A 23455-nucleotide genomic window follows, 5' to 3' on the forward strand; every position below is an offset into this window, starting at 1 on the left:
ATTTGGAAAAACCGTGTTAGATTCAAACGGTATTTTAGTTGTCATGGGCTTGTCCTCCTCAAAGTTTAAAGCCAGAAGATACCATCAGATTATTTAATCAAAAGTTTAGAGAAGGCTATTCAATTCCATTCACTGAGCCAATGCTAGTTTGTCTAGAACAACCTCCCAAAAAGTTGCCCTGTTTGAAAATACCAGCATGTGGATATCTAACATCTCCCATTATTATGCTGATAATGACCCACATTTCGATTTAATAATTTTGTTTCCATAAAGATAATTGCAAGATAACCATGAAACCTTCAGTCTTCATTTAGATAAACTGGACAAACACAATAATATATCATGAGCAGCTAAGGAAAACACATTACAATACTGCTAAATTTGATCAACCAAACTTATTTTCCGCATAGTCATATGTATTCAAAGACCAGCCTAGGCCAGATGCACACTGGGCAAGCATCACTGTGACCACCAGAATCCTCCATTAGCCAGCTCTATTTTCAAAGGAAATTATAAATTAAAAAAAAGTAACCTACAGATGATAAAAAACACACATCAGACAGAAAGATTCCCTACTCCCTATGCTGTGAGGTTAACCCATTACCCTCTAATAGTCCCAAGGATGTAATCTATTAGTAATGCCATGAGTACCCCAACCTACTGCCCCATACACAATCCTTTATATATATATATGTATATATATATATATATGTGTGTATATATATGTATATAAATAATCACGTTAGTAATAGGCTACCAGTCCTTAATAATAGACTATTCAGTACAGCCATTAATGTGGTAACATTTTAAGCATCACTTTGACTCCAAAAATTTGCTTCCTTTTGTCATGACCACTGTATTCACAGGATAATTTTTCTCCTGACTCAGGAAGAGCCACATTTGTCTCCAGTCAAATTATTTGTAATTGAAAAGAGTAAACAGTGACCAAGCTGGGAAATTTAGCTTGCCTAGTTTATGAAAGGACTTTCTGAGCATGCATCTAATTTACAAGAAGTTGCCCTTTCAACAAATATTTATAGCTATTTGTATGTTCAGAGACAAGAACACAAAAAGAGAATTGTAAAAATCAAACACAGCAGCAAGTTTTTGCTCAAGTTCCTATCTGGTTGAACAGACAGCTAAATAGCAAATATCAGTACTTAGATGTACTGATACTTCCAAAACAAGCTAAGAATTTACACATGAAAATATATCTACATCAAAAGTGAGCTGCAATATATCTACCTATTCCTGGATGGAAAACACCCTTTGCTTCAGAAAGGGGAACTAAGCCAGCATTGCTACAGTCAAGGAAATTGCCACTTTCTCTCAGTATTTCCAAGTTCCCAAGACATAGGGAAGGAAGATTTCTCTAGTTATACTGTGGTGGGAGGGTGTATAGGGGTAGTTTTATTTTTATTATTGTTTTACTTTAATCTTATTTTGGATTTCAGTTTTCAGTTTGTTCTTAAGGCTTCTTTTCAAGTATCCCAAACTTGTTTCAGATGTAGTAATTTATCCAACTAGAAGATATTATGCTATTAGTGATATGGAAAGAGCCTAGCTAAGAAATCAGCTTAATTTCTCTACAAAATAAGCTCCTTTTTCACAAAGGATGAAGAAGTTTAACCATGAAATTTTCAACATTACGAGAACTGCGCTGCTTATGGGCAGGACAGGTAGGTATGTTTCCAATCAAAGAGTAATTAACATTCTTCATTCAAGGCTCTCCATTTGATTGCTTATAAGTTTAGAGAAACAGCTAGTTAGTGAAAAAGTAGTTATGTGTTCACATAAATCAAAGATACTACCAATGTGCAGATCAAAACTGAATTAACCTCTGCGGGCAATTTTACTTCTAGTATTTAAGGTTTATTTTCCAACAAATTAATCATTTGGAGTTTAAATCATTTCATTTGTTTCTCTAGGGAGATCACATGCTTTTCCAAAAGGCTCAGATCTTGTAAATAAAACAGTTTATCTGTATCCTGGAAGTGGATGAGGAGAGGAGGGGAAAAGAGGCCTTAATTCACTGCACAGAGCATTCAGATAGTTTGGTGATCACATCATACAAACTTTTATGGAATAAGATATTCCAAGAAATGCTATCAAGATCTTCACGGGTTTAGAATGCTTTAGATGCACTGAATGGTTATACTAAACTTTAATTGCGCTAGAAGAACATATTTTTGTGGATATTTCTACAAAAAAAAAAATCTAAGCCCTATCTTACAGGTACTAGAAGAACCCTGAGAATCTTGATTTTTTTTTCCCTTGTAAGAGAAGTTATATTGCAGAGCTTTAAGCATGTCCAAGAGTTTGGTCAGACTAGAAGTATTCACAATAAATAAAGTATTATGTATTCCACATAACTAATTTTATGAGTGGCAGTGACTATAGTTCAGTAAAGGTCTCTGGCATTCCATCAACCTTTTACATCTCTCACACTGGACAGTATTTCTGGTTCTCCAATAAAAAGGAATTAGTCATGCAAGTTTTCACTCCAGAAAAGAGCTGCCATTACCACGGTAGATATGCCAGGTGGCATTTCAGAGACTGAGTCCCAGAGAAGTCTATATCCAGCAGGAGGTACGTCAGCATGAACTGAAAACTGCAAGTCAGAAGATACGAAACCATAACAAATTCCCTCATTGACCTTCTGTCAGTACAAGACCTTTGCAACCATCAACAGACATCTGCTAAAATAAAACATCCTGCTTCCCACCACCACTTCCTTCACACAATGCACCTCTGATTACATCAATTTTCTTTGGAAGTGCATTCCTTGCTTCCTGTCTTTGCCCACGGGCTGTAAAGAGAAGCTACAGAAAAGAGGGCATCTCTCTCTATGTAGCACTCAGAAGAGAAAGAATAACTGCAACACTGAATATACACCTTTGCAAAATCCACGTCACACTGGGCAGGAAAAAGCTACCTACTTGTCTTAAAAAAAAGCCCAAACTATGGACTTAAAAAGGAATCAAGAAGGAAATGAGTCATGGGGAAAATTTCAGGGAAATTTCATATGAAAAGGAAACCCATGAGCAATTTCATAAAATTTTCCATGCTCAGTCATCTCCCCCACCCTTTCTTTTTTCTTTCCCAGAGGCTTGATGGAAGAGGATAGGCCTCACAATACTTTTATCCTGCTATTAGAGGAAGAACAAAACAGAATAGACTGCAGTATGTTCTGATGCCCTAAAGATTTGTCTGTTGCATCTTTTTATTCATGGAATTTAAAAAAAAAGTATTGCATCAAGAACTGGCAACTACAAGCATTCAAAAACTATGAATCAGATTGCCAAAAAAATGAAACACATTAAATAACCATTCCACTTCCAGTTTTCAGACATGCTGTCAGGAAATTAATGGTTTCTTTCTTGTCCTACGTCAAATGGGCAGGTGGAAAATTCCCAAGCACGTTCTTCTCGTAGCTATGTTCTCACTCAGCTGGAAAGCAAATGTGTCGAAGTCCCAATAAGGTTATTTAGATTTATGTCTTAGTTCCCTCCCTGACACTCTAGGCCAGCCTTCTATCTTTGCTACTGCACTAAAGAAACCAAAAACTTGGGATTGTTAAGACACAGAAGGGAAAAAAGATCCCTATATATGAACAGAGCTCCTCAACACTCCTACTGTCAATTGGCTTTACTTAAGCAAATGATCCTCTTTCTTCTGCAAGTGTCTTACGTCATCACCCAATTAAGAAAAGCAGCTGCTTTGCTGTTCCAGGTCAACATACTTTTTTATGAAGAGCACAATAGTTTGGAGAACAGATGGAAACATCAGCTGGAAGCTCTAAAGGACACTGATCTTCCTAGATTCTCAGAAGACTGAGGCACAGTGCTCTGCTTGATACATTTATCTGCTCACATGCTTACAACCTTTGCAGCTTCAAAACAGCACTCAGATTCAGTCTTGATTCTGACATGGGCTCAAGAAAAGTCTACCACAAGTAGAGAGTGCAGGGTAATTTGAATGAATTCAGAACAAGAAAAATTGAGTCCTCATGCAAAACATTTGTTTCCAGGAGGCTCGCAAAGAGATTCTGCTACTGAAATGACATCGTGTTTGTCTCTAGAACAAGTGTGGTTTTCCAGGAGTCTTCCAATGAGACATTGCCTGGACTCGATGAATCAAATTTTCTAGCTTTTGCACTCTCCAAAATAAGAAGAAAACACACACACACACACACCAAAAACCAGAAACTATATTAGCATTCAAAATAGAAGCAAAAGCACAGGAACCGAGAAGCTCTTTTCTTACACAGACACAGTCCTCAGATTCCAGACTGTATCAGTTTGGATGGCTGTTTCCTCTGGTTTGAGAATTCCACTCTGACAGTCATGGACCTGGAAATACCTCACAGATACTTGCCATTTGGAGAATCATCACAATTAGGATCCTCAAAAAACATCTTGGGGAGGTCACAAGTCCCACCATGACTCACACAGGTAGAAATAGTTTCAAGGAATCAAATATTAGTTCCTTGAATGCATCAGGGCGCAGTTCATACACAGTCATAGCATTATACAGGTCAATTGTGTAGATCTGACAGCTCAAAAGGCAGCAGTCTCACAGAGTTTGAATGCATAAACCCAGGCAGCAGAACCTCCCCTAGTAAATCCACTGCTGAAGAACCTGTTCCTTCCTATCACACATATGAGCATGATTAAGTTCAATGATGTGTTGATATAAAACACCTTTGAGGGGGGAAACCTCTTTAAAGTCTCAAAATAGTGAATTCATTGTAACCCCAAGAAAAGAGCAACGCATGCGACTCAAGACAGACAAGCTGCAGGAAGCCACCAGCATTCAACGAGTCAAATAACTGACCTTGAGAACTCCATTAATGGTTGCCATACAACTCTGGTATAGAAAAAACCCAAACAGCTATTCTGTAGCTGCAGGTAGCATCCTGATTATTGCTCTGAAAAACCTGCTTCCTGTCCCTCTTGCTGTCCTTAAGTCTTAGTTTCTGATCCTGCTTCTCAGCAGTGGTCATTGGCCCGTCAGTTGTATTAACTCATTCTGCCAGCACAGCCTTGATTTCTTCTAATCCCACTTCTGGTCTGCTTAACACCAATTCCCGGATCTCACTGCCCACCATACCCCCTCACCCTACGTACTACTCATGATCATGTCACTGAAGCTGGAGGAGGAACAAGCAGGCATGGATCAGAGAACCTCCTCCCTAGGATCACTCACTCTGGAGCTTGTATCCCCTGGTTTTCTAGTTCCTCCTAACAGTATTTCACTCCAGTCTGTCCTAAACTAGAGAATCTACCCACTCACGTCCATTAAGATTCCCCACTACCAAGTAAAAGATGAGCAACTAGCATGAACCCAACTGATATCCTAGAAACAAGAATAACAGCTGAGCATCATCGAGGACCTAGCAGTTGCCCTTGAATTTCTTGCAACCTTAACAGGTGAGGAATAAAACCTTAATAGGCAGACAAAAAGTATACGCTTTACAGTACTTGTTCTGTAGCATTTTTGTTATGGCATCTACTCTGAATTAGATCAGAGACTGAAAAAAAAAAAAGTCTGGTTTACTTTGTGGATTCTTTGGGAAGTTTTTTATTACTCTGGGACAGGGAAGGACAGGAACATTTACAAAAAACTGGCAAGAAGTGGCAACACCCACTTTTCCTTTGTTATTTTGGCCCCCATTGCTGATATTTTTGGATTTTCATTCTGGAAAAAGGAGAAAGATGAGGAATTGTCTGAAGGAGTGTTTGCTGGGCTGCTTGCCCTCAGAAAACTGGAAAGTTGCCCAGGCTGAAGAAAGGATTCTATAAACTCAGATCTGACTTGTGTTTAATAGAACAACATTTATGGAGAATGACTATTTACAGTGTCTTGACCTAAGAGACTTTTTTTATCTCATATGGTGTCGAAGAAAGAAATGACCAGTAGAAAAAACACAGAAATTGCCAAACCGTATCAGCAGTAGTCCACCCAGTCATCCCGCCTGGCAGTGTCCTGAACCACGTACTTCATAAGAAGGTGCAGGAAGAAAGCCTGCAGCAGGCAGTGATGGCAAGTTTATTCTTAGTCTCTGTTAACATTTATCTTAAGCCATAAAATACATGGGCTTTTATCCTTCTCAACATTACTCATTCATTAGCAGGCTGCTCTTGTCTTCTATATAAACAGACATAATCCCTTTGTTCTATCAGCAATCTTTAAAGCCTTCTTCACTGTTGCCGAGTATCCAAATCCATAAAGGAAAAGGATAGACAGCAGCCAGACAACTTGCCCATTCGAGCAACAAAGGTACAATCCCACCCTCAGTAGCAGGTCGTCGGTGGGAAGTGAGGTGATTAAAAGCCTGCAACCTTCTTAACACAACCAACCAGTGATTCTCATCACCACCCTCCACCCCCTCCCAGAATCTTTAAAATAAAATTTAAAAGTCTAAACTCCATATCTTGTTCTAAGGAAGAGTTCCCATTTTACGGAATACCTTACTAGAAAGCATTGTCAACTGTGAACAGTACCTCAGATTGTGTAAAACATGAAGGCTTCAGGGAACACAGTATTAAAGAGGAAGAAAGTAGTAAGAAGAAAATTAGATCTTACGTCTGGGATTTGTTCAGTTGTTACAGAGCAAGGGATGCTTTTGAGAAGCTGTCTCTCCAGGCCAGGAAGATCTTGTTGAGCTAGCCAGCCATCCAAGGTGCCAACTACTAAGATTTAATCATCCTTTAACTGTTGGACGAAGTTCCCATTCTGCTGCAGCAACAGCAGGATAGGAACTGGGGAAAGGCAGGACACAGCCATATTCATAGGCACCACTGGCATGACCTTTAAAGAACAGCCAGGAGCTACCAGCTCAGACAGTAGAACCAGTATGAACAGTCATGTAAAAAAGACCAAGTCTGCAACAACTCCTTGTAAAAAAAAAAATAAGAAAATATTTGTAATCTTACACAGCCTACATTGCTAACACCACAGGGGGCGGTAAAGAAAAGGAAAGATGCCAACTGGAGAAGCCTGGTCTAACAAAACAAAAATATGTATTCCTGTTGCCTGCATTATTTATAGTTTAATTTATTCATCACCACCCCAGACTATGAAATGTCTGAGCAACTTCCAGAGCACAGAGAAGTTTTTTTTTCCCCCCCTCCAAAATGTGAAGGGTATAAGAAACACAACCGACAATCACTGGTTTATACAATAACAATGCAATAATATGATTCACTTGCATTAAGTCTGACTAAATATGTCGTTACCTTTAAATAGAAAATGCAATGCAATACTATGATTCACTTGCATTAAGTCTGACTAAATATGTCATTACCTTTAAATAGAAAACGCAGCTAACAATTTCAAAACTAAAAATAGAAAGCTATGTGATGTGAATCCTATATGATTTACTCTTAATTTGAATATATTATGCTGTCTTTCAAATGTTTTTGTAGGTGCTTATCAGCTCTGCTATTTTTTTTCTTTCACTCATGTTTGCTTTATTTTTCTTTTCCTTACCAAGATAACATTTACTTACAGAAATGCATTTCTATAATTTTATATAAAAAAGGACTACATCACTACACTACTACAGTAACTGTGTTGATATGAAATGTAGATGCTGTTGTAGCTGAAGCAGATCAAATGGCAGAGAAGATGACAATGAAATATGTGGGAGCAAACACGCAAATAAACCCTTTATAATGAAAGGAAATAGTACTGAAAGTCTTCTAAAAATGTCAGCTAGGGGAACTCAATAAAGGTCAAGACACTTTGAAAAGGAGAAGTTAATCAAAGATTTTCTGTATTTGCAGTCATTTGTTCCATAATTCAGTACAATGTACTCTAGGGTTACTTTAAAGCTAAGAAGTGACCTTGCTTGCCAACACTCACTGTTCGTTATCCCAGAAGTCCCAAGTTTTCCTTGAAGAAGCCAGCCAAACGTGTTGATGTGTAAATTGTCTAGACCTACACCTTGCAGGATACAGTGATGTTAGCCTCCAAAACCACCACTTAGATGACAGAACTTCACCAACATGATTACTTTTCACTCTTCTTGCATAAACCAAAACAAACAACAGGTGGAGAATGACCCCAGAACTCACTTCGTATGTTTTAAACAGCCTTTAATGTTACTGTTCCCACCACTAGCAAATGAAAATAGGTGGGGCAAATATTTTTGTGCCAATAAAAATGTTTCATTTAACAACACAGCATGTGTCAAGAAGGCAAATTAAAATGTACAGGCACGTTTTGAAGTCACTGAATTTAGAGTCACTCCAAACTTGTGAAAATAAACAAGCATTTCAAAACGGGAGCATTTACATTACAAAAACGACAAGCAGATTTCTGTCACCTAAAGGAAAGCCCCCTTTTATAATTTTCTTTAAACTATCACTCTCAAAATGAAAGCAAAATCAAGAATGAGACAAATTGGTTTTGTTACTACACATGCTCTTGTAACCTCTTATTTTTTTGTGGCTCAACAACCACATTTTCCTGTGTATAATCTGCTTCTCTCCCTTCTTATAGCACAAGGCCATTACACAAGAGGAAAAACAGCCTATAGCAAAACAGAGTACCCAGCAAGTGCTTCTGTCCTTCCTCCCATAGGAAAGAAAATTCTTTTCCTGTGGTGGCTTAGTTACAACATACATTTAAATTGCTCTAACAGCAACTAAAACTACTGCTTCAGTTCTCAATTCACACGCTTCACAAGACTTAAAAGAGGAAATAAGGCGTTTCCCAAACAACATGCCTTATTCTGCAACTTACCTTGAGCGAAGTAGTTCTCTCCTCTGAAGCTTTAAAGGAATAAATAAAGTATCTTATATTTTAAGGACAATCATCTTCCCCTTGCTACAAATCACCTATGGGTGATCTCAAACCAATAAAGATTGTCTGACATTTGCACAACAGAATCACGCAGAATGGCTGAGGTTGGAAGGGGTCCCTGGAGGTCGTCCAGCCCAAACCTCCTGCTCAAGCAGAACCACTGACAGCCAGTTCCCCAGGACCCCAACCAGGCAGCTTATAAGCACCTCTGACAGAGACTCCATAACCTCCTTGGGCAACCTATGCTAGTGCTCACTGGCCCTCCCAGTAAAAAAGGGTTTTCTGATGTGCTTCAGTTTATGCCCGTTGCCTCTGGTCCTATCATTGGGCACCACTGACAAGAGCCTGGCTCTGTCCTCTTTGCACCCTCCCTTCAGGTGTTTATATACATTGGTAAGATCCCCCTCCTTGAGCCTTCTCTTCTTCGGGCTGAACAGTCCCAGCTCTCCCAGACCTCCCTCAGACGTCAGATGCTCCAGTCCCTTTATCATCCTTGTGGCCCTTAGTTGAACTGCCTACAGCACAGCCAGTATGTGTTTGTGCAAGGTATCAACCCTAAAAATTTCTGGAAGCATCCATAGTGTCCTTATTAGCTGGAAAGTTAAGCCCCCAAGCATCCCTTGAACTGCTGCACGAGGTTTCTACAACATGGACCAAAAGAGCTTATTGCCCTCCAAATTCAGCATGAGGGCATTTCTGTCTTTGACAGCTAGAATTCTTCCTTTGGTCTTGGTCCTAACTCAAACCAGAATAATAAAGGTCAACTTTTAGGAAACTCTGCATTATGCCAATGCTTCCAAAAATACCTCCCTGCTAGCTGCAAAATTAAAAGACTATAAAGTCACTTAAAATTCATCAGTCTTGAGCTCCATTTCAAACAGTTTAAATTTCATGAAGCAAATAATTAACCTTATAATGTTGTTTTGCAATATTGCAAGGCTGAGAGAAAAACTAACAAGAGTTTAAAAGACAAAATCTGGAGATCAAGAAAATAAAGATAACATTTTCATACCAATCATTGCCAAAATAAATGGAAGGAGGGGAACAGGTGAAACTGTTTCCAATTTTAAAGCTTTTTATAATGCATATAAGGTCTCAGTAGTTCTGTGTCATAGTATGGCCTAAAGTTCAAGTTACTTTTGGAAAAGGTAAAACATATTCCGTATTGCAGCATGCAAAAAGGATATAACAGAAACAGAATGATAAGTTATTTGGTAAGAATTTCTTCGGGTGTCAGAATTTTTACTAACATTGTGGCAAAGAAGAGATTAATGGTGACAGAGCAAGAAATAAAGCAGAGAAAGCCATTCTAGTAAGCTCAGCACAAATGTCCTGGCATTGCTTCATGCTTCAGTTTGGCAGCTGCTACAGACACATCTTATCTTCAAACTATACAGCACAAAGACACTCAGACAAATCACTTTCTGCATCTCAAAATGTTGATAAACTGGAAACTTCAATGCTTTTCCATTTCCAACCCCCTTTGACAAGTATAACGAACAACAAAGAAAAACCTGCAAAACTAGCTTTGCACAAGATTGCTCTTACAGGATTCTCTAGCCAACAAATACAATTAAGGTGTATAGATAAATAGATTATACTATTTATGCTAAGCTTATGAATTATACTGGTGGGATCTTAGGTATTTTACGGGAAATAAGAAGTTTAAAGTGATCTAAACCCTCTAACAGCATAATTCTAAGCCTTTTTTACTGGTAACAGATTCCAAGCTTGAAATCAAGTTTGACTGCATTAGTCACTAAGGAAAAACATAATAATTTCCCGATACTTCACTGAAATTCTTAGACTGAACTACCACAAAAATAAATAATAATCCCTTCTAGAAGGAATACTCATTCTGGACAAAAGCAAGATTTAAGTGAGAGGCATAAAGTAGGATCTGTGTAATTCAGTCAAACTGCGGAATCATTTACGGTTGTTAACTGCTTTGTAGAAATAACTTGGAATACTGACAGATTATTTTTTTTCTAGCCTTGACATGATTAGTGGTCTTGATACCATATTCAGGAACTCAGTCTAGCTACTTCTCTTTGGAGTCAGCACTGATGTCAGCTATCTATCATTTTGCATACGATGAAACAGATAGCCAGTAAAGCACAGTCTCAGACTAGAGATGGAGTGATTCTTCGGAAGTCTAACATGCAATAGCTAGTTTCAACGTGAAAAGCACGTAGGTCAGGTACAGCACCATCAGAATTTCCATGAGGGAGGACATCACCTTGAGTACAGGGTCATCCGCAGCATAATTACAGTTTGCTACATCCACAGCTAAAAGATTGAGGCATTCGGCACCACACAGTTAGGGAATCCTTACCTTCGTATTACACTGAAAAAACATTCGGGATACTAAAGCCACACAATCAAACATACAGAAATTATAAAACACCAGAATTAAGGCTGTTCCTTCCTGGCTGGTTTATTTGGGGTTTTTTTCCAAACAGGAACTCTACCTCATCCAATGCATATGCTTCGACAGCAGGGTTAACAGGGAGAAGTTACTTTGTATTTCTTTTCCCCCTTCTCATAGTACAGTGCTAAAATTAGCCTAAACTATTAAAATCCTAGGACAACCCCCCTCCTTTCTTTTTTCCTTTTTCCTCCCTATTATGCTCATTATGCTATCTGAAAGTGTTATGCTACTATCTGAAAGTGTTATATGTCAGTAATTTATTTTCACAACAGATTCTATTTATATTTTTAGAACTCAAGATCCACAGCACAAAATATTTGAATTGTGTCTGCCTAATCTGGAATGTTTCCAGACTGATTTTTTTTTTCAGAGTATTTGTCACTGTGCAGTACATCGTAAGCACAATTCACAGTTGCTATGAGCTTCAGTTGCAGCTGTGAAAGCTTCATATGCTTTATTCTATAGGTGTCCAGCTTGAAACCTTACTATTCAGTACAAGGATCACAATTAGTTACTGTTAATAACATTACGTGTCTTCCTTATCAAATAAAAAGCAAAATCCAATTCTTCAGAATTAAAGAAACCTTCAGACTATCGCCTTCTTCAATCCTTTTCGGGATCCTTTCAATCCTTCTTCAATCCTTTATTCAGTTAAGTACACAACACCAAGCACATGCAACAAGTAAAGGAATGTGGTCTGTAGGACCCATTGAGATCTTTAATGCATTCCTAAAATACAAGCCATCCGTAACAGTAAGTTTTTTTAAGGGGAAAAAAGGTAATGTGTTAATGGAATCACAGACTGTCAACTCAAATGCGGAGATGTGGGTGACATTAAAAAATTCTGCCCATATATAATTTGGTGCTTATGTTTCTGTTGGCATTTTAACAAAGGCTAAGATCACAAGCCTAGTGTGAAGAGAATTTGGGGGAACAACAGCTGCTCGTCTCTAATATCAATCATGTAACTTGAGAAATGGAATTTTAATATTTTCAAGGAACAAAAGAAAACACTCTGATCTTAATGAATTTCCAGAAAATAATTATAATGAAAAGGTAAGATATCTTAAACAGAGGAAGACCTAACATTCCCATATACAATATTTATGCTTTTCTAAAGTCAAAACCTCAACATTTAAGTAGGTCACATAACCATGACATCTAAGCACCCCCTTCAACCTCGTCACCTAAATAAAAAAAGACCACACCAAAACACAGGAGCATTATTTAGAAAGGTAACAGACATAACTGTTCCTGTATTTGCTACAAGTTGTATTTGTTTCAGGGTAGATCTGATAGCATCAACAGATTAATGGGAAAAAGAGCAAAGTGGTAATTAATCCAAAAGCTTGTTTCAAACCATTACAGTAAATCTGTATATTCAGTGTACAACTCCTTCAAGCCAGCAGGCTAGACTGGATTAAAGAAAGAGTAAATCCTCTCAAATTTAATGTTTCACATGCCCGATCCAGGAACCTTTTTATGTGCACTTCACTGTTTTCCTCTTCAGAAGCAAAATAATGCCTCCTAGTGCTATTAATTGCTCATAAAAGAACCAATTTTCAAATAAAAGCATTAATATGAAAATCCTAAAGCGTAACCTATTTTCTTTTTGATATAAATTCTGTCCATCAAGAAGAATCAATGAAAGCAAGCTTATAGAATCTGAAGGTAATAAAGTATAGCGACTCCAAGTCTTCTTTTTCTTTTTTTCTTCTACTAGTTACATTGTAGTCAGAAAATTTCTTTATTCTACATTAAGGAACAACCTACCTAAGCCAACTTCCTTCTGAAAAAATAGATTGGTGGCTTTTAATAAAGGTTGCATTTAGAAGAGGCTTATACAGAACTTCCTTAACCATCTTCCAGAGCAAAAATAGTTAAAATGTTTTAATTAATCCACTTTTCCTTGACAAATATTGCCTTTACAATGCCTTTTTAATATAACTCAACATTGGCTGCATCTTTCTTGACAGCTGGTATTTCCTTAACAGAGAACGTCTCAAATGGTTTATGTGTAACATTCTTTCTAAAATTCATTTCCTTTCTGTGCAAGAAGTTAATACACCAGGACTTTAAATTAGCCCAATAATGTTTTTGTAGAAATACTATTAACATGGCTGAAGCTTAACATTTGCAAAAAGGAAAAATACTTGCGCACGACTTTGCTTCTCTCCAGATCTCATTCCAACACGAACTTCACTTTTATGTTCTAGCTCTACAGTACATGCCTGGTAGAAATCTGACAGCTCTTAGTAAGGTTCAGCTTAGGGGAGAGATGTTAAGAAGAAAACAATCATCTAGTTAAGAACAAGAGACTAATGGTTTTATATCAAACAGCTCCCGAACCAGAAATGAAAGTTCTTGATAACTTCACTCTAAACATTAAAATAATTCAAGACATTGGAATTGGCAGAAAAGCACACCATAACCTTTCTCAAGAGAAGGGCAGACATTGAGGTCTCACAGAAGAAGATGCAACCCCTAAGGGTGGGCCACTCCTCCATACTAACACCAAATCCCAAGCTCTTAAAAGCTGGGAGGCTCACACTAGTTACATGCAGAAGAATTAAGGTCCCACATGCAAAAATCCTGAGAAATGGCATTTTTACAGGCTATTGAGGCCAAACAAGGGCTTTGCTCTCCAGTCTGTAATGTATACTCCCTGTAAAGGTTGTAACCCCTTAGCTAAACGGCTGGAGAGCTACAACAGTAACAGCAGTGTTTAAGTGATGAAGAAATACTTGATAATTTCTCCTTCCTCTTGTCATGCTATAAGCATCCATTAAAATATTACTCTTCTGCCAGATGAGATCATTTTCACTACTGCTGAAAATTTTCATTCTAAAATATTCTGTAGCCTGTGGAACTCTATGCACAACAATATTTTGCAACTACTATTTTCCATTTTTAGGGTATCTCCTAGCCATGATGTCATTTTGTGATACTTATAGTAAACATTATCATTTGTGTTAATACTGTACATAAATAATATCCTGCACTGAAATCCAAAGCTACCAGACAGTTTCCCTAAATTTTAAGGTTGGTTTATTTTATGTTTATGAGTAAGTGACATGTTTTTAGACTTCAGCAAAAGCCTGTCCTAAATATACCTTTTTCAGCTAATTCCGCATTTCAAGACACAATGAGACACGATGGAGACAGGAAGTGTAATCTTTTCTTCTTTCTAACATGCAAACTCATTTTAGCATTCTGCTCACAAGGATGATACCTTTTGTTCTGCAAGCAAGCTTAATTTTACATGCCAAGCGCTCATGATAACAAAGCTATGGACAATATGTGCAATGCCAGTTTGCTTGACAGATTTTTATGGATGCCTTCCATAAGGTTAAAAAAGAAAAAAAACAGACATACTTACCACCTCTATTTGCCACTGTCTACATGTAAAATGAACAAGAAACTGAATACACGTGGGGCCACAGGAACACAGGAATAACTTAAAGCTTCCCTTAAAAAAAAGAAAGTGAAGTGAGTATTTGCTATAGCTACTTCAGGGGCATGGTGCTGTCAAGGAAGGGTGATGGTCTGCCAAGCTCCAAAGGCACAGAGAGAAGGCAGACCATAAGAAAACCTTACTAACATGTGACTGACACAATCAAACCTTACTAAATCATCTAAACATTTCACAAGGTTCTTTCATGAATTAAAAACAACTGCTATATTTTCAAAGATATTCTACTGCACAAGGGTGCTGCGTATCATGCCATATTGTTCTTCAATAAACTAGCCTACTGCAATTACTTCAACAAAACCCCCATAATTTTAGCTATTTCCCCTTTAGATGGAAGACAATATGTATTCCTGTGCTATCAATAACCATTTTAACAAAATCCCTAGTGTGACCACTCAAGCCACACTTGCTTCTGTCTATATTTAACCTCCATACTACCATAACTACAGAACCTTTGTCTCAATTTTACAAATCAGTCATGTCTCAAGGTCCTTCAATGACCTACTGTAATAAGAAGATACAAAAAAACCATAGCTGTTTAACCCTTGACATCTTAGCAGGCATTTGTCATTCAAAAACTATTAAGGTGGCAGACAGGATAAACACACAGCTCTTACTCACTGTCAAGATCTAAATGAGATGTGTTATTCAGTTAAAGCATTTTCTTAAAGTGGGATTTTTTTATTGCTTAGTGGAGCTGACACTGTTCAACATTTCACCCTGTATCCAACAGAGGTGCAAAACCAAATGCTTCTCAATATTTAGGAAAGAGACCAAGATTCTTTCTTCAGAGTAGGACTGAGATTCAATACGTACAATGCCTACCTTTATTACAACATAAGTAAAAAAAAAAAAACCAACATTCTGCAAAGAAAGTTTTTACAAAAAAATGACTATTCTAAGTAAATTTTGGAATCCAAAGGTACAACAGTTTATGACAAAATAATGAAGTACCCATTTTGTAATGAATAGTAGACCCATGCAAGCACTGGAAATAGTGGATAACTGCCAGGATTTTATTTAAAACTTGGTATTCAAGTGAAAATTTAAACCTGATGTTCCTAATAAAAGAACACACTTCTCTCAGCAAAGCCATAATTTTGGGAGAGACACGCCCTTTGTCACTTAAATGGTTAGAAATAGATGAGCCTGCAAAACACTTCTTGTAAATCAGATTGACGCACAAGTGTTTTTTCTAAGGAAAGTCTAGTGCAAAAATCTATCCATCTCGTGGAGACAGCACAAAATGCAGTAAGACCAATCCTTTTCTAAAACAGTCTCCCCAAAGTTAAGAAAGATCAAACATACCCAGAACATTACATTCCATCTTCCTAGACAGTCTGCAATTATTTAAGAGATTAAACCAAACACCCCCTTTCCAAATGTGAAATGCATGCCAATTCCCAGAACATTAATTGTTTCCACTATCTGATGATGAATTACACATAATTAGTTCAGTGGCAGTGCATCATTTTTACTTGTCCTAAGGACAAATCTACTGATGTGGGCAAGAGACCTCAAAAGAAATTGCTAAAAATGTTTTCTTTTAAAGGGAATTCACTAGGTACATTGACAGATTTAGTGGTGGTTTTGTACTGAAGAGGGAAGACCAGAAGAAAGCTACTGTCTATGCAAGAAGCTGAAAGGAAACAATTAGCCTTACCTTACCAGGCTCTACAGATTGGCTCAATAACCTTGGCATGAGTGCATTACCTCACGCTTTCCGAAATGTTGCACTCAAGAGAAAGAGGTTTTCCATGAGCGGAGAATTTGACTGACTCCCAACAGAAACTCCACAGGTAAGGATTTCTTCTATTTGTTTCGCTCTTTGAGAAATCTTTTGATGTTTTCTTTGGCTTTGTTAAAGAACCTAGTGATGACTTCCCTGGTTTCAGCTGGGATGGAGTTAATTTTCTTCCTAGTAGCTGGCACAGTGCTGAGTTTTGGATTTAGTACGAGAATAACGTTGATAACACGCCGATGGTTTAGTTGTTGCTAAGCAGTGCTTACTCTGGTCAAGGTCTTTTCAGCTTCCTATGCTCTGCCAGGTACACAAGTAGCTGGGAGGGGGCACAGCCAGGACAGCTGACCCAAACTGTGCGATATTACATACCATATGACATCATGATCATTATATAAACTGGGGGGAGTTGGCTGGAGGGCAGCGATCACTGCTTGGAGATGAGCTGGGCATCAGTCAGCAAGTGGTGAGCAGTTACATCACTTTTTTCCTAGGTTTTGTTCCTTTTTTTTTTTTTTTTTTGTCGTTTTCCTCTTCACTACAATTTATTATCATCATTATTATTTTATTTCAATTATTAAACCATTCTTACCTCAACCCACGAGTTTTCTTACTTTTGCCCTTCCGATTCTCTCCCCCATCCCACCAGGGGGTAGAGGGTGACTAAGCAGCTGTGTGGTGCTTCGTTGCTGGCTGGGGTTAAAACACGACACATGGCCCCCAACTCCAGCCGATACACAATCTAAAAAAATTATATAGCAGAACTAGGAACAAGCTCCAAGTTCTGACCATAGCCTGAAAGCCAGTTTGCAGTTTGGTTCACTTTGAAAAGTGAACTTCCACAGATCAGCATGTGGTCACCACTGTCTCCTGGCTTTATCTTACCAGAAGAATTAAAAGTCATTTTTCAATGAACACAAAACATGCAACTGCTATTCAGTGAGCTGAGAAATTCCCACTGTACCACAGGAATTCTGGGTAAGAGTTAGTCCTGTTTATGAGAAAAACTGTTGAGTGAAATTAGAAAGTATTTGTTCCATTTAAGTGTCTTAAAAGTAGTAGCACAAGCTGCAGCAACTGGAAAAAAGGTAAGCTTTACCAGTCATCGATACATTTGCTATGGCTTACTATTGTTATGGTATCATCAGCTTTTTCAAAATCAACGTTCTTTACACTCTAGCAAATCATTAAAATCACAGCAACAAACATGATCTTGATAGCAAATGGAATTGATTAGCTGAACAGACACGATTGCTGTAAGATTAAATATTAAAAACTAGAAGGATCTAGTCCTTCTAGCATCTGAATAATAAAATGAAGCATCTGAAAAGCTAAGTCAGATTTCTCACAGTTCTATGTCCAAAGCAGGGCAGTATTTCTTTACACCATTTTCAGTAAAGAAACAGTGTGTCAAAGCTAACCAAGCACATCTCACGTAAAACCACACTGCATTCCATACAATGGAAATACACACAACTCATCTCCCTCTTATGACATCTGTCCTCACATTTCTCTGAAAGCATCTCACCCTGCCTGGGATCGGTAGAAATGGTGTATCTGAAGAGAAGTCTGCTGACGGAATGACTCCCTTGATCTCCAAACACTCTGCCAACTGGAAAACTTTCTGGGTACTGCTAAAGACCTTCCTTTCTGCATTTGAGTAAAAACAGGGATATAAGATTGGTAACAGTTTTGGGGGTCTTTTTGCTTATTTTGTTTTTTTAATACTTTTCTAGAAACTGAAACTACCAGATGTTTGGCAGTAATTCAGCAAGTTATAATAGCCACCTGATAGATTCAATCCAGACTCGTTCCCACTTCTATTTCAGAATACATACAACGTTGAATATCCTCTACACAATGTTTAACACTTGCTATACATCTACTTGGAACCTCAACTTAGTAATGGAAAATGGCAACTATACCCTGCCGGACGAAGTACAAGATGACCAATGAAAACTTCAGTATTCTCCAAAACACTGCTTGCATGGAAGTCTGGAAGAACAGCAAGCATTTTACTTTGTTTTGGTGTTGTAACTTAGCTGCTTGATGAGCGGAATTTACAGTTTCTTTCTGAACAGCTGCCTTTCAAATTTCAGAAGCACAGCATGAAGTGCTTTCAGTGGTATTTATTACAGAGAGACTACTAGAATCAAGTCATATTTGAGCCAGTCTATAAACATTTTCTGCAAATAAATTGTAAAAACACTTCAAAAGCATTATTCAGCTTAAAAAGATTCATTCCTACATACATTTTTCTACATACATTAAATCAGATTAGGAGAACATGCTTTTTAAAATATGGCTTGAGCTAATTTTAAACATGGTTGGAAAAGTTTGGCCTACACTGATTAAAATCTATATTTAAATGAGAGGAAAATTTAACCACAGAAACTGTGCTCATTTTAGAAAAACAAGCATATCACTGCCAAAGTGCTGTCCTAAGTTTAGATTGCTGTCTGACTAAAACATTATAATTACGAGAAACTAAAATGGATTTCTAAATGTTTCAAGATGAAACACCCATTGGGTAATTTGCAAGATATGCAATTATCTTCTGAATTCAAACACATAATGCTAATACTTGATCTGAACAAATGCAGGCTGTAGATCATTGCTTGTGTGGAGATTGGGGAAATCGATTGTTAAAAATCAATACCAACACTAGGTAAGAGTAACCATAATGAAACCTAAGAGCAAAATTACCAAGTGATGTGGAATTAATTACTTAGGCATAAAGAATTTTCTTACAGGGAAAAAAAAAAGTTTTGAATCTTTTATCTACTGCTTCTGTCTCTCCAAGAGCTGATCAAGCTGAACAGAGAATTCTCAGCACTTTTATCGCTGTTAAAACTGTATCAGTGGCCATATGAGGAATTTCACACAAGCTCTCATGTGTAGGAAGACAGTAACGCCTTTACCCTTCAAATACCAGAGAGGGTCTTCCTAATAGATCTGAAGGGTCATACAGCATATCTTCTGTTACTTCGCAATTAACATTTATATTTGTGTGGAATCACTATCATACTGACCATGCAAAAGTTAAAAGGGGAAAAAAAAAATACATATATAATCTCACACATTTCATGTATAACCATAATAAACTCCAGCTACTTTCAACAGTAAGTTAAATCTTTATCTGCGACAACCATTACCAGTTTGATGCAAATAACAGGATTTCAGGAAAGCAAAGTAATTCCATTCCTGTTTAAAAGTCATGATTGTGTGTACTTGTCAGTACCTGCACTGCCTGCAATTGTTTGTCTTTGATTCAGCAAGAGAAAGTAATGGTTTGTTGTGCTTTGTTTCTTGTTCCCCTTTAAAAGCCTGGGGGTTTGGTTATCTTTTGACTCTGACTGCAGCCATCTCTGTTGTTTCACCAATTTGGTGAAAGAGTACAAAACAAATCTATCGTTCATATATTAAAGCACCCAGGAACTGTGAGCATGTCTGGGGACACAGTTGGTTACAGGAACACTTCCATGATTCAAACAGTAATTTAATAAGAGACTAGAGCATTTTCAAGAAAAATTAATTCTCTTTCTACAAGCCATGTGTGGTGATCCACATAACTGCTTCATATAGACTCATCAGGCAGTCTATTCATTTAGCCTTCACAGCACCTCTGAAGCTGCCATCAAAAGAGTAAATAGGTATAGGATGCCTTCAACATAAGCTCAGTGAGAAAGCACTTGAGATTAAGCAATCCCTTTCAGAACCACTGGAATGAAAGCATTACCTGCTCCCTTGATACCTAACATAACATGAATAGCAGGTATTATACCAAAGGATGCCCATAAAAAAAAAACCCTCAAGAGTCATGGGAGTTTTAGTACCACAGATGCAAAGTCTTGGGAAGGCATGTTTAAAAGCAGCAAGATGAAAAAAAGCAGGTTTGTTTCAAGGAATCCCCACAGGGGACGGGGTGACTGGGACAATGACACCCACACACAAAACCCCCAAAAACTAAGCCTGAGAAAATGAATTTGCCTTTAATCTGACAGCAAACTCAAAGGATAGTGTGTGAACCTAGTGGAGCAATTAAATTTGTATTGACGAGTAAAGACTCCCCCAGCTTTGAACAACTAAGCATATAAGAAACCCTAATACAAATAAATCAAATTAAGTAAATTAAGTTTATTATAGCAAAACAAGTCCACAAGCAAACTAGTTCAGCTAAGAGAAACAGACTAGGGAGGAAGAGACATTTTGTCTACATTTCAAGAAGTCTGCTAACGTTGCTCTCTCGCACCTCACTGTGCCCTGCAGCAGCTACAATAGACTTAATAACACAGAATTGTCTTTCAGGAAGAATTTACTTTTTGGCCAGGTCAACAAAAAATCACATAAAACCAAAGTGCAAGCCTTTGCCCACGCTCACTGGGGACCCGTTTCAAAAAGTCAACTCTCTAAAGGTTCCATTTTCCTCCCCACTCTTAGGTCTAAGTGCTGACCAAACACCACACATGCAACACAAACAAGTCAGCTCTCCTCAGTCCATAGCTAATAAAACATTAAATCAGATCACGGAACACAATACCACATACAGAACACGAAGAATCTCGTCCATGTGTTCTCAGTACCACAACCTGTAGAAACAAGGGAACACGGAAGGGACATCCTTGAACGAGGCTGTAAGCGGAGAAAAGGAGAATGCATTAAGGAAAGAAGGACAGTGGAAAACAAAGATTCTTAGTAAATGATGACCAGGCAGGAGGAAAGCATAAACTGAGACCAAGACTCTGCATCTCCCAAGAAGCTGGAAGAAGCAGCCAACAAAAGGAAAAGGTGTGTTTTGGCAAAGCAGAGGTGGGAGGAGTGGGGGGCAGCAGCACACTGACGGGCAGGACAAGTGACAGGAAAGAAAGGACATAAACGAGACCATCTAAACAAAAATTAAGACATAGAAACTCTACAGGGAGAAGTCCTGGGCAGAATCAAATAGAAAGCCAGCAGAAGGACAAGAGGATTTATTTGCACCTGAGACAGTTCAGGTGATGAAGAATCTATCCTGGCATTATTAAAAATAGCTGCTGAAGAAGCAGAGACTCTGCAGGAACAGATGAAACAAATGACAGCCTGCCACCTGAGCAACTGGAGAAAGGATTTGCTGGTCAAGTAACCCTAACATGGCTAAAACCCCAGGCAGATGTGAAGATGACACCTCATTACACTTCCAATTTTCTTTTCAGATTGCTTTTGTGAGGAGGGTAGGGAACTCCATGAAAGCAAAAGTCATCAAGACTGAGCAGCTGGAACGTACCAGAATCAAGGTTTCCCTGCACAACTTCAGTTTGGCTTTTGCAGTAGGACACAGTATTATTTTTCCTTCAAGATTCCTGCCTCACTGAGTACATGTGGTGGACCAGCCCCTGAGGTCTAAATAAGGCTTTGTAAGAGACTTCCCTTTTTCAGCACGGAAGCTCTTTGGCAAGAAATGAATGGAGAAAAAACTCTGGGAAGATGGGAAAGTTTCTTCACACACTTATACTCCCTTCACTCTTACCACGTATTCCCTTACACATGACTGACTTTTTTTTTTTATCCAAACTTTTCAGAAATTTTAAGTGTAGTTCTGATTTTCTGAATGACCAGTTTGAGATTTGGTTTCTCAAGGTACAGTTTCACATTATACTCAACCTACAGCTGGTTTACATTAGTGCAGAGAAGAAACAGCTTTCATTCATATCAGAGCAAACACTCATTAGAACAGCTTCCATCTGACAGAAAGCCATCCTCATAAAACTGTTAGATCAACTGGCCCTGCAACCATCCAACCACTAAATCCACTACAAAGAGAGTAGCAGTAACCCATGGCCAGTGATGGTGAAGGAGTGAGACCACACTCTTCAGCTGCAACCCACACACTGGCCAAACTACGTATTCATACTGTTAAACAACCTTGATTTGCTGAGGAGCCAGACAGTGCAGCTGCCACCAAAGCTTTGCATTCAGAGTATTACATGATACTATGAAGTCTGATTGCAAAGTCAACCAACTCATTTCAGATTTCTGTGTTCAGTTTAAGACAAACTTTGGCTTTCCTCCTTTTTTTTATCCCAGTTTCCCCATTTGTAAAGGAATAAGACGGGGAAAAAAAAAAAAAAAGACCATCTGTTAATCTCTCTTGTGTTACAGTGGAATAAGTTTGTGCTTGAGAAACATTAAAATATTGCTGTGGTAACTGCTACTGAAAAGTCCGAGGGTCCAAAAGCAGAGAGTGGGTGGTGTCTTCAAAACACGAGACAGCTACTGTGAAGTAAATGAGATATGGCAATACTTAGCAATCAATAAGCCAACCGTTACGCGAGCAGAGTCCACTCCGTCCACTAGCATAAGTAGAGATTAAAAAAAAAAAAAAGCCTAGTGACAATCAAGTACTGTATCACAACGAATACACATTAAGCACCAATGTGAAGCCGCACACATAGTTTTATTCTAGGATTTATTTTTAGCACGCAGCTTTTTGCGGCCGCAGTTACATTCTGAACAGCCTGGTTGTGCAAAGTCGCATGCCTTGTTCCGATACTCACCCTGTGCTTTTTACACAAGAGACCATTCAGGTCAAAGTTTAGCTTCGCCAGAGGGCAAATCTAGCCGAGACAGCAGCCTACACGCCAACGGCAACGGGAGAAGTGACAAGAGACACAGCAAGCAGGGAAAGCCACCCAGCTACAGTTGGCAAAACCTGACTGACTGCTGCGTACGTGCGAGCCGCAACAAGAGACTCTGCTTCGCCCAAAAGGAAAGATAATAAGGATGAGATTACAGCAAGGACCCTCCGTTTATTCCTCTGGGTGTAATAAAAATAGCAGTACTGAAACCAAGGTTTCGAGTAACGTACACGTTTCACACACGCTGAACGTATCCCCAGGCAAGCTCAAGCGCTCTCCTCCAGCGGCTCCTCGCCGGGCATCGCCGCGGCTCCCAGCCCTCCTACAGCGCAGCGACCATGCCTGGGGAGAAACGGGAGGCAAGTGAGACAGTCCGGCGGGCCGCA

At 38.5% G+C, this 23455-nt stretch overlaps 1 protein-coding gene across 7 annotated transcripts in view; it reads right to left on the bottom strand.

Moving 5' to 3' along the window:
* Nucleotides 1–23420, bottom strand: part of LCLAT1 (lysocardiolipin acyltransferase 1) — a 119798-nt gene extending 96378 nt beyond the window's left edge. For 3 of the 7 annotated variants that reach the window (XM_035903639.1, XM_035903638.1, XM_035903631.1), the window contains exons 1-2: nucleotides 23300–23420; nucleotides 14622–14711 (exon numbers count right to left, since the gene is read on the bottom strand). The gene's annotated coding sequence lies outside the window, so the exon portion shown is untranslated. Of the gene's footprint in view, nucleotides 1–14621; nucleotides 14712–21002; nucleotides 21045–23299 lie in introns of all 7 variants that reach the window. The other 4 variants (XM_035903632.1, XM_035903634.1, XM_035903633.1 and 1 more) reach the window with 3 other exon arrangements.
* Nucleotides 23421–23455: the final 35 nt, after the last annotated feature.

Source organism: Egretta garzetta, unplaced genomic scaffold (assembly GCF_000687185.1).
Source record: "Egretta garzetta isolate BGI_Z169 unplaced genomic scaffold, ASM68718v1 scaffold11, whole genome shotgun sequence".
In the NCBI taxonomy this organism is placed as follows: domain Eukaryota; kingdom Metazoa; phylum Chordata; class Aves; order Pelecaniformes; family Ardeidae; genus Egretta; species Egretta garzetta.